Below are 12,899 nucleotides of genomic sequence, written 5' to 3' on the forward strand. Positions count from 1 at the left end.
TTGATAATTAGCAGGGGAGGGAGGGGCAAATTGGGTTTAATCTAATAGACACAAAAGTCAAATCTAAGAAAACTCCAATCTAATAGACTCTTGTCTTCTAATAGACACAAAAGTCAAATTTGTTGAAGGAATTTTTTTTTTTGGCTAAATTGTTGCAAGAGTCAAAGTTTAATTGACTAAGGATTAAACCACATTTTAATCCTAATTGGAAAGGTTATTAGGGGAAAAGATAAGAAATATATTAAAAGAAAACTAATGGAAAATGATAATTGTAAAAGCTGATTTGAAGCCAAGTCCACTTAGATTAGTAGTGCCTTGCACTTCAACCCAAGCAAAAAGTAGAATTGTTTTTGCGCAGAGGGTGGAAGGCAATTACAAAGAGTTGCTACCAAGCTTAGGGCTAATGAATTGGTTCACAGATAAGAAGAATGAATCATGCAATTGTTGAAAAGTACTCCTCAGTCACTTCCAAGGAAAAGTTCTTATATATGTCTTACTTTAGATTTATCAAGCAATACACTGTCATTTTTCTATTTCTCACCTTGTTTTTCTCAGAAATTATCCCCATTCCTTGTAGAGCTTCTTTCCTCTTATATTCACCTCTTGGCATCTTGACCCTCCACTTGTACGCTCCAAAACTCTTCCCTAGATACTTGTCCCATCAAGGTTTGGTTGAAGGTGGTAGAAGGGTTTGCTAGCAATACACTGTTTCATTTTTCTATTCTCACCTTGTTTTCTCAGAAAATATCCCCCATTCCTTGTAGAGCTTCTTTCCTCTTATATATCCACCTTCTTGGCATCTTGACCCTCCACTTGTACGCTCAAAGCTCTTCCCTAGATACTTGTCCATCAAGGTTCTGTTGAAGGTGGTAGAAGGTTTTGCTAGCTATGAAAACATTGTTCAGGGGTCATTTATTCATTAATGCAGCTGATAAAGGTTGTTATAGAGCATTCAATGCGGGGGTGGAAGGTATACCCTTCAGGAAGCTTCCTCCACCATATTGACCCTCTCCTAGAATGCTATTTCTCCCATTCGGGCGCTCATCAAATTCTAAGCACCTTCCCTATCTTCTTCTTGGGTAGACTAACTTTTCGGGTCAGATGTGCTTTACAAATGAGTGGGTGCAGGACATCGCACTCCTTAATCTTCTCGGTCCTTAGACACCCCACAATAATTAATATAAGTAACAAATAAATTAAAATTTGATTGTCATATGAAATATTATGCACATGTAAATTTTTATTGCAATGACATAAAAGACAAGTCATAACTAAGGATTCAAAAAACTTTTGCATGAAATTTACTTGCACAAGAAAAGGTTGGATATCGATTTTAGTTTAAAATTTCAATATTAAGTGTAATTTAAAAAAAAAAAAATCTTAAATAAAATTTATGAGTATATATTTTATTAATATCTGAATTTGGAATTCTTTGGGTGTGAGATGCCGTTTAATATTCATAACACAAATGTAATTTTATGATTAAAATTTATTCATAACGTATTCTTAAATTTATACCAAGTGGTTCTCAAAAAAAAAAAAAAAAAAAAACCAAGTAATTGGCAATAATAATAATTCTTCTAATATATTTATTTAATCCTTAAATCCAAATGTAACCTATAAAATAAATGTTGTATTTTAATTAAAAGAACTTAAAGAAATCAAAGAATTAAATTTGAAATATATATAACATTTTAAAAATATGACGGCAACATTTGGAGAAACTTTTCTTTTTCCTTTTAACAGGTGGGTTGGTTGATTAAATTATTCAAAATTTGTTAAACTTCAATTGAAAATATTAAAAGAATGTTTGACTTTTTAGAGACATAAAATCCAAGATTCCAAATTGGATTAGTGTTCAGAGAGAAATTTCAAATAGCAATTGAACACTTAACGTCAAATTCCAATACTACCATACTACCATAGGATGTGGCTTGGTAGTAAAAGTCCTCATGTCGCTTTATATAATGCTTGGTAGAAATTAAGTGGTTCGAATAACTGCGTTTCAACAAATCTTTTGTGCCCATGATGATAAATCCATTAAGACCCTAGTGGTATATTTGTTATTTCCTATTATCGTCGCCATAGCAGACAAAGACTTGTAAGCACATCGAGTACTAGAATAAGAAGACTCTAATCTAAATAAAAATTCTTGTGAGAAGTACACTACGGTCAACTTTTTTGTGACGGAAACACTACGGTCAACTACTAGTCACACTGAAGAGAGAGTTTTATGGGAATTAGCTGTCGGGTCATTCACGAAACATGATTCTGTTAACTATTTTTGGTTGGGATAAATCCAACCAGTTGGTTTTATTCAAGTTTACTCGGTCTTACCTATAAACCTACTGGCTACTGACATGTAAACCTCGTTTTTTCCAATGCCAACTCGATTAAAAAAGAAAAAAAAATCTTTCTTCCCTGAAATGTAATGTTAAAACTTAAAACTTAAAAAGAGGACGTATCACCCTTTCGATCATTAAAGTTACAATTTTCTTTTCTTCTCTTTATGAGACTCTTTTCATTGGTTTGGGGAAAAAAAAAGTCAATTACTAATCAAATACATGTATTTTTCCAGAACTACCATTCAAATATAAGAATGCATGGCTCTTATATGTTGTGTCAGGCAAAGAGAACCGAGGGCATAAGCCTTGTAAACTCACTTGCATGGTTAGTTGATACACCAGTTGGAAAATCAATGAAAGCCTTTCCAGCTCTCTTTGTATATAATTGTATTTAAGTATATTCTTTCTTACTCCCCTTCTTAGTAACCTCCAGTACACCACACACTCACTCCAAATCAATCCATCATGGATGGTGAAACTCTAGTTTCAGCTGGTGGAAACTTTGAATTAGGATTCTTCACTCTTCAGCCCTGGTAGGTCGAAAAGCCGATATGTGGGAATATGGTACGTGGTATCCAAGGGGACAGTTGTATGGGTAGCCAACAGAGAAACTCCACTGGAAAATCACTTTGGAGTTATAAAGATTACTGATAAAGGAATTCTTGTCCTTCTTGATAGCACAGCAAATACTACTGTTTGGTCATCCAATAATACACCAAGAACTGCAGGGAATAAGATAAATAGTCCAACTGCAAAGCTCTTGGATTCAGGAAATCTTGTTGTGAAAGATGAAAATATTAGTGACCAAGAGAAGTTTTTGTGGCAGAGTTTTGATTATCCTTGCGACACATTTCTACCGGAAATGAAGATTGGATGGGACTTAGGTCTGGATAGGTATATAACATCTTGGAAGGGCACGGATAATCTTGCCCAAGGTGAATTTTCAGGAGGGTTAGATCGTCGAGGGCTCCTGCAAATAATAGTTGCTATGGAAGGAAACACAATAAAGACCAGAGGAGGATGAGGGTCTTGGAATCGCCTTTATTTTATGGCGTGGCCATGGGTAAGACCGAATCCGTTGTTCAAGTATGACTTTGTGTTGAATGAAAAATAGATTTATTTTGAGTATAAACTCTTAAACAATTCTGCTTTCTTAAGGTACGTGTTAAATGTTAGAATTATGATTAAATTTACCATTTTTTTAATGGATTAAATTTTTAGGACAATTGGCAATTTATCATGATATATAGTCCTTGCTCTACCTCTTATTTAAAAAGATAAAATTTCCATGTGTTACTATCCAATTATTAAGAATAATCTATGCCCACACTTGAGAGGTTTTTATTTATTTATTTATTTTAATAATTTGATAATTATTTTGAACTTCAATTCTCCTTATAAAAGACAATATGCAATGTCACATGAGGAGGAGTTGCTGTTGTTGTTGTCGTTGTTCTTCTTCTTCTTCTTCTTATTATTATTATTTTGTATTTTTTATAATTCAATAATTACAACAATAGAGAGAGAAGAGATTTGAACTCTAGTTCTCCTTATAAAGGAGTTTTAAAATAATTATTTTTTAAGGAATTCAAAATAATGATTATATAATTAGATTCTCTATTTCTTAATAATAACTTAAGTTCTTGCAACAATTAGCAATTTATCATGAGAAAAATATGTATTATGAGTATAAACTTCTAACTTCGAAGCAATTTTGTTTTCTCAAGGTATGTGTTAAACCCATCAGCCATTGGGCAGGGCTTTAGATGGATGGATCACACACAAAGTTGGGAGATTTTTGCTACAATCCTGTCAAATGAGTGTGAAAATTATGCCTACTGTGGTGCATACACTAGTTGCAATACCAATAAGTCCCTTGCATGTGCATGCTTGAAAGGATTTATACCAAAATCTCCAAAAGATTGGAATTCAGAAGATTGGTCCGATGGGTGTGTTCGAAGGACTCCATTGGGTTGCAATGACGGAGATGGGTTCCTCAACTACAAGGAGATGAAATTGCCTGACACATCTTCTTCTTGGTTTGATAGGAATATGAGTCTCGAGGAATGTGAAGAATTGTGTTTGAAAAACTGCTCATGCAAAGCATATGCAAATTTAGATATTAGGAAAGGAGGCAGTGGCTGCTTGCTTTGTTTTGCTGACTTGTGTGATTTAGTAGTACTCCAAATGGGTGGGCAAGACCTCTACATTCTTGTGGCTGCTTTAGTACTGGGTATCCTCCTTACTACTAATATATTTTGTTGTGATTGAAATACCATTAGTTTTCACCTATATCACCAAAAGCCTTAAAGCTTAATTGACACTTCCTAGTGTTTCTAACATAGACATCTAGGGTTAAAATATCTATTCCCCTATTACAACTATTGAAATTATCAAAAAGAAAAAAAAAAAAATTTCACCTTTGTCCACTACAAGCAACATTTATTATGTACCAATCATAATAAAATCACATATTATATTATCATTTACTACGTAAAAAAAATGTCTTATAATTGTGCCAAGTGAATGTCCTTTATGTGATTCTCAATAATTAAAAAAAAAAAAAAATTCCTTTACGTTTCCAATCTTAACATTTTCTTCTTTCCTCATGTGGCAGACTATATTAATATTTTCTTCTTTCTTCATGTAGCACATACTATAGTGGTTATTAAAATTATTTACATTATCTGCTCCAAGTAAAACTCAATTGATGTTATCAAAAGTTTCTTAAAATGTCAAAACAATTTTTACCATGCATCTTAGAAGCTTAACATTAACAGGAGAAAAATTAATATGGCACATCATAAAAATTATATAAAAGAAAACAGAGGAAAATTAAATATGGCATATTATATAGTAAAACAAAATGATTGTTGACTCTACTTTTGATCTTTCAGATCACGTTGAGAAGAACAGGCACTTTGGCCATAAAAATCAAGTAATAATCATAGTGTGCAGTGCAATACTACTCATGGTAATGCTAGTACTGCGGCTGGTCTCATATGTAGGCAGGATGAAACTAAGAAAGGAAGGTACTTTATAAGACATGCATTCTGATAATTTCTTACGTATAATAACAGATTTTTAGCTAAGTATTTTGAATCTTAAGTCTTTAAACTGAGAAGAAACATTAGATAAGGTGGTCAACAATTTTCTTTTAACAATAGAATTGTAGAAATTAATTGTGCTCAATGACTCCCTCACAATTTCAAGAATGAGTATGAGATGCCAAAATGATTATAACAATGAAGACAGGAAAGAAGAGATGGAGTTACCGATATTTGATTTGACAACAATATCTAATGCATCTTATAACTTTGCAAGCAGCAACAAGTTAGGAGAAGGTGGCTTTGGATCTGTATACAAGGTAAATAACAACCTAACTAGTTGAACTATTTCCTTTTCCAAACTTAACTAAAATTTTTCCTTTTAGGGTACATTGCTTGGGGGGAAAGAAATAGCTGTAAAGAGACTTTCAAGAATTCTGGACAAGGATTGAATGAGTTCAAAAATGAAGTTATAATAATTTCCAAACTTCAACACCGCAATCTTGTGAAGTTGCTTAGTTGTTGCATTCAAAAAAATGAAAAATTGTTGATCTATGAATACATGCACAACAAAGGCTTGGTCTCATTTATTTTCGGTTTGAACTTTGTTCTTCATTGAATCAAGCACATTCATGTTTAGCCATTTCATCTTTTATTGATGAATTATGTTGTTGAGGTTTTAGTTGAGTATGTACTAACAACAATATGAAAATTGACAAACCAAACAAAGAGTAAACTACTTGATTGGTGTATGCGCCACAACATTATTGGTGGCATTGTTAGAGGGCTTCTTTACCTTCATGAAGACTCTAGATTGAGAATTATCCATAGAGATCTCAAAGCTAGCAATATCCTACTAGATAATAAAATGAACCCAAAAATTTCTTACTTTGGCCTAGCTAAAACATTTGGGGGAGATCAAATAGAGGCTAATACCAATAGAAATGTTGGAACATAGTGAGTATTCTTAAACTTCTTCTATAGTTTATACTTGGAGAATTGTTTGACTTCTTTTTATTTTTACAGTGGTTATATGCCTCTGGAGTATGTTGGATATGGACATTTTTTAGTGAAAACTGATGTTTTTAGCTTTGGAGTCTCAGTACTAGAGATCGTGAGCGGGAAGAAGAACAACGAATTTTGTAACTCTAGCCAATGCCTTAATCTTCTAGGATATGTAAGTATTAACATTGACATTCCACTATTTCAGTGGTATTAGGATCTCTCCCTTAGGTTGCAATGATGGAGATGGGTTCCTTTTGGTGTATCTAGTGTTATTGAAACTTTTAAATGATACACTTGTACAAAAAATGCTATCTGTGAAATGAACTCTCCATTTCAAGTGAGTATTAACTTGTGAAATCATTCAGTCATACATTGCTAATGAAATTCTAGTGTTCCAACAATATCTTATTTTTGTTTTAGGCATGGAAACTATGGATTGAAGACAAGCCAATGGATCTGATAGATGAATTCTTAATCTCACACGACTCATGCACATTATCTGAAGTGTTACGATGCATTCATGTGGGCTTGTTATGTGTAGAACAAGACCAAAACATAGGCCAAACATTTCATCCGTTGTTCTAATGTTAAGCAGTGGGAATTCATTGCCTAATCCAGGGCAGCCAGGTTTTTATACAGAAAAGGCTCCACTTGCAGAAGATTATTCATCAAGAAAGCTTGAAGCGTCTTCAACAAATGAAATCACCTTTACATTGTTAGAAGCAAGGTAGGATATAGTCACTTGAGACTTGACAGCAAAAAGGAGTGACCAAAGAAGAAAGAAGCAAGGTGCTGTTGTTCATGACAAACTGTACGGTCTAATAAAAAAGAGTTAATAGCTTTCATTCAGAGGGATGAAGCTTTTACAAAGAAACTTGTTAATTTGTTTGCTTGCTGGCAAGGGAAGTCTGACCAGTCTACGAATATCTATTCCATTATGTCTTACATGGACAATTTCGAGAAAGAAGGAATACTGGACTTTTGAAGGAATTAAGCTTCTATTGATTTCACTTAAATCTCTGTTCCTTTTTTTTATTAGTCTTAAATCTCTGTTCCTGACAACTTTGTATGATTGTATGTTTACTAGTTAGTCTTCATTCATCTTTTGTATAATTTGTTGATCTTTTAAAACTTTGATATTGCAATTCTTTAGGAGTAGTCTGGTATGCTTCTTGTCTATCATAGACTATTGCAGACCTTGGAATTCCATATTTTGCTTATTAATATCATACACACACATATGAAAATTGAATATAGAAATGAGGTGAAAAGAATAGCTTGACTTTGAATGAAAGCAAGCATCAAGGAAACATGCAATGTTCAAAGCCTAAAAAAAAAAAGGGATACTCACCCATGTTTTTGGCTGTGTTCACATCAAAGATTCTAATGAATGCTGATAGAAGGGATACAATGACATTGTAGCAATACTTGATGGTGTAAATGACTAGTTTTCATATTCAACAGACCGATTTAGAGGTGACCCTAAAGGTAAATAGTATTGTAGCAAAAGAAAAAATCATCTCCTGAGTTCCAGTCTATACCTAGAGGGGCAGATCATTTCCTGAATGATAAACTGTGTATTAATATGGATTATGGAGTGGAGAGTCTAAATCTTGGTATTATATGATAAATGCTCTACTTTCCTCAGTTTTGTCTCCTTTAAGCAACAGCATTCAAAAATGAGAAAAACAAATGCTTAAAAAATGGGGAAATTGCAATTTACCTACCTGTGGTTTGACCCGTTTTAAAAGTGCACATCCGTGGTTTGAAATTTGTCACTTAACCCACCCGAGGTGACCTCCGTTAGACACCCGTTACCCACCTCAGCCCTTTTCGTTTAAAAATCCCCTTTACTATATAAGCCAAAAATTAGAACCCAATTAGAACACAATTAGAACCCTAAGGACTGAGCGCTCTCCCTCTCCCTACCTTCGAATCCTAAAAAATCCCATTAGCCTTAATCCCTTTCCCTCTGTACTCCGATTGCCAAAGTGAAATCCCTCCCCGAACACTTGCAAGCAAGGAGGAGTGTTGAAGTTTGAGTTTTCCTCTGTATCAGGTATGAAATTACTTTCTAGGGTTTGCCATTGTTGTGTTTATTCTTTTTCAATGTATAACGATTGATGAAATTAGTGGTTTACTATTATTATTTTCCAATGTTTATTCAGATTAAAGTTTTTTTGTCATAAAATTAGTGGTTTACCATTGTTGGGTTTACCATTGGTGTGTTTGCCTAACTGTGGTCCCTAGGAATATTTTGGTTAGATGCATCTTTAGGTTGTTTGTGGTCCCATAGAGACAAATTATTTAGTTGGTTGTGTTTCTTGTCTTTGACCCCACGTTACTTGGTGTTTGGTGTGCAACTGAAATTATTTTGCTTTTGTGTGTTGTCTCTATGCATGTGTTGGTTATGTATTTAATTACTGTTGTTTGTGCATGTGTTTTAAACCCTGCAGATGGCTGCTGAAATTCATTTTGATTTTACTGTTCACCATAGTGGGAATTTTGAGTGGAACCCTAGTTTAGAGTATGTAGGTGGTGAGGTATCTACAATGGCTAATGTTGATCCAGATCTACTAAGTCATTTTGAGATACAAGACATTTGTGTTGAGGCTAAGGGATCCATTAATAGTAGGATTTATTATTTAATACCTGGTGGTGACTTAGAGCAAGGGTTAAGGTTAATTACTTCAGATGAGGATGTGACCTACATGTGTGAACTACATGTTGAATGGCCAACAAATGAAATCACACTTTATGTAGAACCTGAAGTTGAACCAATTGCTATTGAAAAACCTATAGATGAACTAGATCAACCAATTGCAGTAGACCAGTCATGGGAAATGAATGATGAAGATGATGATACTGATAAAGATGATGATACTGATGATGATGATGATACTGATGATGATCCTGATTGTGATGAGGTGACCAATATTGTTAGGGAGTTTGTGGTTGACCAAAATGATGTTAGTGAAGAACCTGTTAAGGGTTTAAGGGATGACAGTGTTGGTGGAGCTGTGCATGTGGATGACCAAACAACCCATGGAAAAACAGTTGGTAGTGAAGATGTTCATGTGGATGAACTTGATTGGCTAGAGGAAGGGTAAGAAGGACCAGATTATCCTGATGACATATTTGGTGCTGAGAACAATGAGGTGCCCAATATGAGAGAGCATTAAAGAGATAGTGAAAATGTAAATGAGGGAGATGGTGTGAGAGAGAAAGTTATAGATGATGGAAAGAGACTAGAAGCTGCTGCCAGTGATCAAGCTGGTGATAATAATGATTGGGTTGAAAAAGCCCTTGATGATGATGATGCTAGGAGCATAGACAGTTTAAAGGATGAGGATGAGAGGGTGATATATCCAGAGTTTAATGAGAACACTAGCATGAGTAACCCTCAGTTATGCAAGGGTATGAAGTTCCCAAATGTTAAGGTGTTTAGGGCTACCTTGAGGGAATATGCAGTGAGAAAGTCTGTGGACATTAAGTTCAAGTTTAATGAAAAGACCAAAATGTCTGTTTACTGCAAGTATGACTGTGGTTGGAGGGTATACGCATCACAGATTGCAGGGGAGTTAACCTTCCAGATAAAGACCATGGTTCCAACTTGTACATGTGGGAGGACATTTAAGCATAGCCAGGCCACTTCTACATATGTGGCTAGGAAATACTTGGAGGATTTCAACAAAAACCCTGATTGGGCAGTTTTTGGTGTGAAGCATTGAGTCATGCAGGATGTAAATGTTGACTTGAGCATAAATCAGGTGTACAGAGCTAAGAGGAAAGCTAGAGAGTTCATACTAGGCGATGAGAGGTTGCAATATGGGAAGCTGAGGAACTATATAGAGATGATAAGAGTAACTGATATGGGGAGTAAGGTGATCCTGCAAACTGAGATTACTGAGCCTAACACACAACCCAAGTTCAAGAGAATGTATGTGAGATACAATGCACAGAAAGTTGGATTTTTGGGGGGGTGCAGGCCACTTGTAGGATTAGATGGTTGCCACTTGAAGGGCAAGTTTGGTGGACATATATTATCAGCAACTGCAAGGGATGGGAATGACAATATTTTCCCTGTTGCATTAGTTGTAGTTGAGCAAGAAAATAAGGAATCTTGGGTGTGGTTTTTACAAACATTTGCAGATGATATTGGGAGGCCAGATGAGCTGAATCTGGTGTTCATTTCAGATAGGCAGAAGGTAATACTTGTTTTGTTCATTTCTGCTTTATACTTGTTTGTTTTTATTTTTAGGCTGATGGTGTTCATTGTTGATTGTATGTATCATAACTAGGGATTGATACCTGCCATGGAGATGTTGTTCCCAACAATGGAACATACATTTTGTGTGAAACACATTTACAACAACTTTAAGTTAACATTCAAGGGTTTAGAGTTGAAGGCTGCATTATGGAGGTGTGCTGCAACTACAACAGTTAAGGAGTTTGAAAAGAGAATGCAAGAGTTGAAGGAATTGGACAGAGAAGCATGGGAGCATGTAGCAGATATCCAACCAACCCAATAGACCAAGTCACATTTCACTCTAAGGGCCATCTCTGATTGTTATGTAAACAATCTAAGTGAGTCATTTAATTCTATGATACTAGAAGCTAGGGATAAGCCTATCATTGCCATGCTAGAGTGGATTAGGGTTAGGTTGATGACTAGAATGTACAGTAAGAGGACTGGCATAGAAAAATTCACTAGTAACCTTTGTCCAAACATAGTGCAGAAGCTTAAGCAGTTGAAAGTTGATTCTAAGCCATTTTCTGCTATTCCATTAGCTTGCTATATATATGAGGTTGATAAGGAGTATGAGAGACATGTGGTTAACCTTAGCAGAAAGTCTTGTACGTGTAGAGTTTGGAATTTGACAGGAATCCCATGTAAACATGGTGTTGCAACAATCTATAAGAACCTGGAGAGGCTTGAGGATTATGTGCATGCATGCTTTAGAAAGGATGCCTATGTGGCTGCATATAAGGAGATGATTACCCCACTGCCTGGCCAAGATGAATGGGTTGAAACGAGCCAACCTGCCCCTGTTGCTCCAATTGTGTACAAGCCTCCAGGCAGGCCACCAATGAAAAGGAAGAAAGATGTAGATGAGCCAAACAACTTATACAAAGTCTCTAGGTCATACAGACCTATAAAGTATGGGTTTTGTCATCAGGAGGGGCATAATTCAAGGAGGTGTAAGGCTGGAATAACTGGTGAGACACCATGGCAAAGGAGGTAGAGAATTGAGAGGCAAAAAAATTTTGTAAGTAAAGCAATAATGTGTCCACTATGACAATTATATTACAAGTCTATTTCTGATGCAAGGCAATTCTTTTTGTAGGGACAAGAGGGATAAGGAAAAAGCAGCCAACCAGCCAACCAGTCAACCAACCAGCTAGTCAGCCAGGTAACCACCAAGGAGGTTTGTAAGGCAGCCACCCTGGTTTGCCAACCAAGTAGCCAACTAAGCAGGCAAGCAGGCAGGCAGCCAACTAGCCAACCAGCCAGGCAACCAGGCAGCCAACCAGCCAGTCACCTAGGCAACCACCAAGGAGGTTTGCAAGGTAACCAGCCAACCAGCCAGCCAACCAACTAGCCAGCCAATGAGCAAGCAAGGCAGTCAACAAGATTAGCAAATAAGAAGGCTAAGGCCAACCAGTCAACCAAAGCAATAGAGAACCAGACAAGCAGTCAACCAACAAGTGGGGTAGGTAGCCATTCAATAAGAAAGCCAACCATTGATCAAGCAAGTCAACCAGTCAACCAGTCATAAAAGAAACCACTGAGGCAGCTAACGGGCAAACCTTACACACAGCCAGCCCAAACATCAGCTTCAGCTTCAATCAGACCACCAAGCAAAGTACCCACTGCTCAATGGTTCTCATGCAGCCAGCCCATCTCTTAGGATCCTCAGGTATATACACAAACACAAACACAAACACAAACACTACCCTTTATACTTACATAATTAGATCTTGATATGGAGTTTTTATGTATTTTGCAGGCTCAAAGGGGGTTGGTACCACCAAGGGTCGTTGGGAGAGGAGGTGGATTAAGAGCTGAGACATCTGGTGCAATGTTCTCAACAGGCAGGGGCAAAGGCAATGACAAGGGCAAGGGCAAGGTCTTTGGGAAATGAAAATTGGAGACTATGCAGGAACTTTACTTTAATTTTTTTTTTGTTATTGTGGCAAGAACAAGGGCAATTGTTTAGTTGATAGTGGCATGTGACCACTTTTTTGTTTTTTTTTTTTGTTATTGTGTAGAACTTTATACTGTAAAGTTATTTTGTTGTTGTCTTAGTGTGGACAAAACAACTTATTGTGTAGATGAAATTTGATAATGTTTAGCCATTAATATTTGGTGGAGTCCACTTGTTTTGAACAATGCTTATTATATAGTATGGAATGGTACTCTTGCTTAGATGAAACTTGGCAGTGTTATATATGTATGGCAGTATTATATATAGTGTTTAGCCATTAATATTTGGCAGTA

General features: G+C 35.9%; 1 pseudogene; it reads left to right on the plus strand.

Annotated features, from left to right (window-relative positions):
* The first annotated feature begins 888 nt into the window (after positions 1 to 888).
* Positions 889 to 10,128, plus strand: LOC111985446 (G-type lectin S-receptor-like serine/threonine-protein kinase At4g27290; annotated as a pseudogene).
* The last annotated feature ends 2,771 nt before the right edge of the window (positions 10,129 to 12,899 follow it).

Source organism: Quercus suber, unplaced genomic scaffold (genome assembly GCF_002906115.3).
Source record: "Quercus suber isolate HL8 unplaced genomic scaffold, Cork oak 2.0 scaffold_273, whole genome shotgun sequence".
In the NCBI taxonomy this organism is placed as follows: Eukaryota; Viridiplantae; Streptophyta; class Magnoliopsida; order Fagales; family Fagaceae; genus Quercus; species Quercus suber.